Genomic DNA, 5546 nt, shown 5'->3' with positions numbered 1-5546 from the left:
AAATCAATAAAAGAAAAAAAATAAAATCAAAATGATGTATGCTGTGCAGTGTGTGAATCCCTTGTTTTAAACACCTATCTGGTGCCCCTGGATTCTAAACGATTAAATTCCCATTTATAATGATTTTAGCCCAAAATTCTTCAAAATTAATAACAAATGGCATTTTAACAGAGTTAGGCAATATCTCAAAAGAAATCCCCAGCAGAGTCGCCAGCCTGTGGACCCCGATCCGAGAGAGGCGGCGGTGGGGGACGTGCCCCCACGCGCTAAGATCTCTATGGATCATCCACGTGAATGGAGAGCTCTACCAAGGAACTCTCGAAAGAATGTGCCTCTCACAGCTTGAGTGGCGTTAAAAGGTGAGATACCTCTCGATTCGGGGACTAGCCCAGATTCGAGGCGTACCTTAAACAAAGAAGAGTCGCCATCCAAGGAAAAGGCAAATGGGCCATGGATCCCATACTATGCTCTGTTGCAACGGATAACCAGAGATGTAAAAACAAGGTTCGTGCCTGGTTACGAATTCGGAAGGTCTAAAGAGCACCTCATCCGCCCAAGTGCAAGCACCTGGTCTCTTATGCCATTTATTTATTAATTTTGAAGAGTTTTAGGCGAAAGTCAAATGAAATGGGAATGAATATCTCCGAGAAGACGTCTATCTAATCATGCATGTCTCGGAGATGAATAATAAGCACACACAAAAGAAATGAAAGAGGTGTCACCTAGGAGTAGCTAGATTCTGAGTGACAAGCCTAAAAAGCTAAGTTATGAGTGTCATACCTAATTGGTGCCTGAGTCCTGGTGTGCAAACGCATGCATACTACAGCTAAAGGTATAAGATCTGTACATGAAAGTAAGAAAACACAGCAAAACACACAACACAATTCAATTCTATACATGACTGGACAAAATGAGTCCTAACTCTAACGTGACCTGACTCGGACCAAGATGGCCGTCCATCCTAGCTGCTCTACGTATCCCGGCCTCGGGAAGAATCGGAGTCAACGTAGTTCGATGCCCTATTCTAAACTACTATGCCTAACCATCTAGAACTGCTATCCTAGACTCGATTCCACTAGACTCGACTGATTTTTAAAGCTTTTTTGTACAATTGCTCAAGTTCAAGTGAATTGTGATTTTTAGGACTCTCTATGTGCCCTAACTAATGCAGGTTGTTTAGCCTTAAGCTAATGCAGGTGGGCCCTACATCCTATGTGTATCTAGGCTGTGCAACCTAAAGAAGACCAGGGCTGACTATATGCTTCATAGTCTAGCCATCGGTTCGACTAAATGTCTAACCGATCGACTTGAGGCCTCCTAACTCTACGGACACTCACACGACAGGACACACCACATCAACAAATCAGGACAGACGCCTAACTCTAAAAATACCCCAAACAGCTAAGACAGACTCCTAACTCTAGGAGAAAGATCTTTTTGAAAAGGTTTTGAATATTTTTTTATATTTTTTTGAATGTTTGAAATGTTTATTTTTGAAAGTTTGGCTGGACTTAGGATGTGAATCCCAAGCTGCACTACGTACCCTATTGAAAGGGATCAAGCCAACGTAGTTCGGAACTGATTTTCCTAACTACACTTAAATGACTCAAGATTTTTGTGATTTTTGGTTTTTCAGATATTTTTGATGTTTTTGACTCAACAGGACATAATCCTATCATCATAAGGGGAGGACTGACTCCTGACATCCCGCAAAGGTTGGACAGCATCCTATGCTTTGCGGGGGAAAAGAACAGAATCATAGCTCTGCAATGGTTGGACAGCATCCTATACCTTGCAAGGAACTGGATAAAAATCATATGACTAGAGGAGAGGTTGGAAAGAATCCTAACCCCTATGATGATAGGACAGACTCCTGAAAGACTGAAGGACTGACTCCTATGCTAAAGACTGACTAAAAAACAAATGACTCAAAGAGAGGTGCCAATGAGACATAGCATGTCTCCTAGAGAAGAGGAAATAAGAAGGGTATGGCGATACATAGCATGTCTCTTAAGGATGGACTTACTAATCAGACAAAGCTTGTCTCTAAAGGATACAACTTTCTCTGCCTGAGACATAGCCTGTCTCCTTGAGAGGGCTCTAGAGAACTCTTTCATTGCTCTTGCAATGAGAGAGGGAAACCTAATGTCTAGGGGATACACACATAAAAGACTAGTCCAGTCTTTTGAATAGAAGAGGGGAGTGCTACTTGGACTGAGCAAGTCTCCTAAGGATGGGCTTGGGCTAGCACCTTCATCGCCCTTGCAATGAAAGGGACTTTATGTTTAAGAGATGCACATCTAAAAGACTTGGGCAAGTCTTTTAAATAAGAGAGAGGAGTGCTACTTGGACTAAGCCAGTCTCCTAATAATGGGCTTGGGCTACTTACGGGTTCATCGCCCTCGGCAATGCACTTCATCCTCAACAGCTCGGCGTACAAATTCGGATACCTAATTGTAATTTCTGCCTACAAATGACAGCTCTTCTTCAACCTCCAATTGTAATGAATCTACCTTCGAAAGCAACGCCCGAATTTCGCATACGCAGCCTCAACCTCCACTGCAACAGTTTGCTTAGTCTCATTAGCCAAGGTCAGCTGCCTTCGCAGCAGTTCCATTAGCTGATCATGACTTTCAGTCAAAGCCATCTCCAATCCTGCTTTCACATCTTCAATCTTCTGTAGTTTCTCCTCCAACTCTACTGTTTTCTGACACATGGCTTCGAGCTCGGCTTTGATGGACTTTTGCCACTATCACGTTGGTCTGCAACAGCAATGGGCTTTTCATTCTTGAACTGATCAGACTCTGCGATTAGAGTAGATGCCCATGAATCCGAGCAGCTCGGCTCACACTCGTTCAACTCCGCACTGCCCATCTTGTGAATATCACTGTCAAGAGCAAACAACCGATCCCCACTATCGGATTGGCTAGCAGTAAGCGATTCCACCTATACAGATGAGGCAACAATGATCGAGCTTGTGATCATTAGCCAATGATACCTTCCGAGCTGAAACTCGTAGCCTACGGCACTCGGCTTCAAGCTTAGCTGCTTTCTTTATACTCTCCAGATGCTGTTTGCTAGCTGTTTCCGCAGCTTGTGTACTTAGCTCCCTATCCAAAGCCCTAATCTTGAGCTCCTCAGCTTGAACAAGAAACTCAAGCTTGAGAGAAGAATTCTCTCTCTCTAGAGCTTCGAGCTTCAGCCGGAGATCATGAACAACAGAAGAAGCGGCTTCAGCCTTTGCGGCTTCCAGCAGGCTATGGAGCTCAAGCTGGCACTCGAACTCAAACTTATCAAATTCCCATTCACAAGTCTTCTTGATGACAGCATTATGGATTTTCTACTCTTGCTCCTCTCTTGCTTGCCGGATTTCCCTCACACATTCCTTGAGAGCACCGTCCAGGTGACCAACTCGGTTTTCGAGGACCGAATTCTTCTGAGTTGCAGTTTCGAGCTGCTGCTTTAAAGTCTCCACTTCAGTTTCCGCCATTTCCCAGTCTGAAACAGCTTCTTCTGCAACTTTGGCATGTTGCTGCACCAAATCTTCTTTGGCTCTCTTGGGATTGAGTATGATTCAGAGATGCCCTTGATGTATCCTCCAAAATCAGATCATGGAGTTTCAGGTTCTAAATTATCTGCTTGCTCATTTTCCTTCTTCTTTTCTAAACAAGGCAGGAAGAAATCGAACCTCACTGCTGAACTCCTTCTCGGTCTTACTTGTAGCACTCAATTCTAGCTTAAGGCCTCAGAAGATGCACCCAATAAATCAAACCACTAGTTATAAGATGGAACATACCTGTTGAAAGAATCCAATGGACGAATGGGCTGTTACATGATGGAAAGTGACCACCTATTGTTTACCCACACATAGCTTATACGGCTGCTGTAAAGTATTCAAATAGTTTCATCTCACCTATAGCTTTATCACGTAACAGGTGAACAAGTAAAGTTTATACAACAACTAAAACATGGTAAAGCCAAAAGCAAGTTCAATAAGCCTAAACTGAAATGACACCCTTCTCATGCTACGTATGCAGCCAAAAGCAAGTTCAATAAGCCAATCTAATTATAGTTACACAAGACCAAGTGATCCACAAACTGTAATATGACTCTCAACACATTTTGAGTAGAATCTAAATTTACTGCTCCCATTTCCATGCTTAAACTAAAAGAGTAATCCATCAACCCTACAAGAAAACTCTCCTCCATTCTCCCTTCATAGAGACCACATTTAAGTTTATAATAACTATCAAAAGTTAATGAATTAATATAGAAAGGTCTGAACTTCCCTCTGTTCTAAATTTTTAAGAATCAAATCAATAAAAAGAAATTCTGTTGCTACAAGTAATGCTATTGAAGCAAAGATCTCTGTAAGAATCACTAAAATTCTAACCAAATTATTTCAAATTTATACAGACCGAAATTCGAACCAAATTATTTCAAATTTGCGAAGATTTCTGAAGAAATTGCCACAGCATTAGTTAGATTCACACAAGATCTATATTATATAAGCATTGAACCATCTGGAAGCTAAAGAAAGGGCATAAATCTGAAGCAAGGGCATAGATCTGAAGCAACAACCTAGCAATACAATTAAAATAAAATAAAATAAATGTTAAACATACTCACCTGAATCATCAATCACTTGAATCTTACTTTGTGCTAGCCGGAGCTTGATCAAAGTTTGGCCGGAACATGACCGGAGCAAACCGGAGAAGAAAAGGAATAAGAGCTAGGGTTTCGGTGGAAGAATACCTCAGATCTACGGTATAACAGCAAGCCCTAGGGTTATAGGTACGTAGAAGAGAGGGATAACAAATTGAAATTGACCGGCCGGAGCTCCGATTACTTCGCCGGAGAAGGTGATCGGAAGAAAGGGAAAATGAACCTTAGCTTTCTTTCTTTATCTCTTTTTCTCTTTTTCCTCTGAAGTCAGATCGGAGAAGAAGATGCCGGACGGAGATTTGCCGGAGTTAGGCCGGAATCCGGTTGGATCTTGGCCGAGAAGGAAAAGGGAGAGGGTTAGGGGATTTAGGGAAAATCTCTCTTGCTCTCTCTCTCTGTTAGGATGACGAATCGGAGCTCGACCGGAGCTTGAGCGGAGAAGAATCGGAAAAAAAAAAAACGATCGGAGGAGATGGATTGCAGATCCCCTTTCTTCCCTCTCTGGATTTTTCTCTTTTTTTTAAAGAAGGTTTAAATGCTATTTATTAAGGATTTTCAAAATCGATATTGGCACCCCATTGATGGGCGCACACAAAAAAAAATTAATGATAAAGCGCGCGGTTTTGCGCGTCCTATTCTAACATGGCTCAGCCCTCTCTAGGATAAGTTCACCATGACACCAACTCGATTCGTTCGCTAGGCAAACGCGCTCAGAATTCGACGAAATTTTACAGGGACCTTGGTGGGACCCTAACCTACCTTGGGACGAAATTTGGGACCCTAGTTGATTGATTTGGTTGGGTTTTGCATAAAATTGGAAGGTTAAGGGCACGGTCAAAATGGGGTGTCTACAGTTCCGTGGTAGAAAATGTGGTTCCCTA

The 5546-nt window shown here is 42.3% G+C and overlaps 1 pseudogene; it reads right to left on the bottom strand.

Annotated features, from left to right (window-relative positions):
- Positions 1-1672: 1672 nt before the first annotated feature.
- Positions 1673-4638, bottom strand: LOC143880664 (filament-like plant protein pseudogene; annotated as a pseudogene).
- Positions 4639-5546: the final 908 nt, after the last annotated feature.

The sequence above is a fragment of the Tasmannia lanceolata genome, unplaced genomic scaffold, assembly GCF_043159265.1.
Source record: "Tasmannia lanceolata isolate RefF3 unplaced genomic scaffold, GAP_Taslan_0.1 ptg000007l, whole genome shotgun sequence".
Taxonomy (NCBI): domain Eukaryota; kingdom Viridiplantae; phylum Streptophyta; class Magnoliopsida; order Canellales; family Winteraceae; genus Tasmannia; species Tasmannia lanceolata.
The sequence above is the reverse complement of the archived record's forward strand: the minus strand, read 5'-3'. Positions and strand labels throughout refer to the sequence as shown.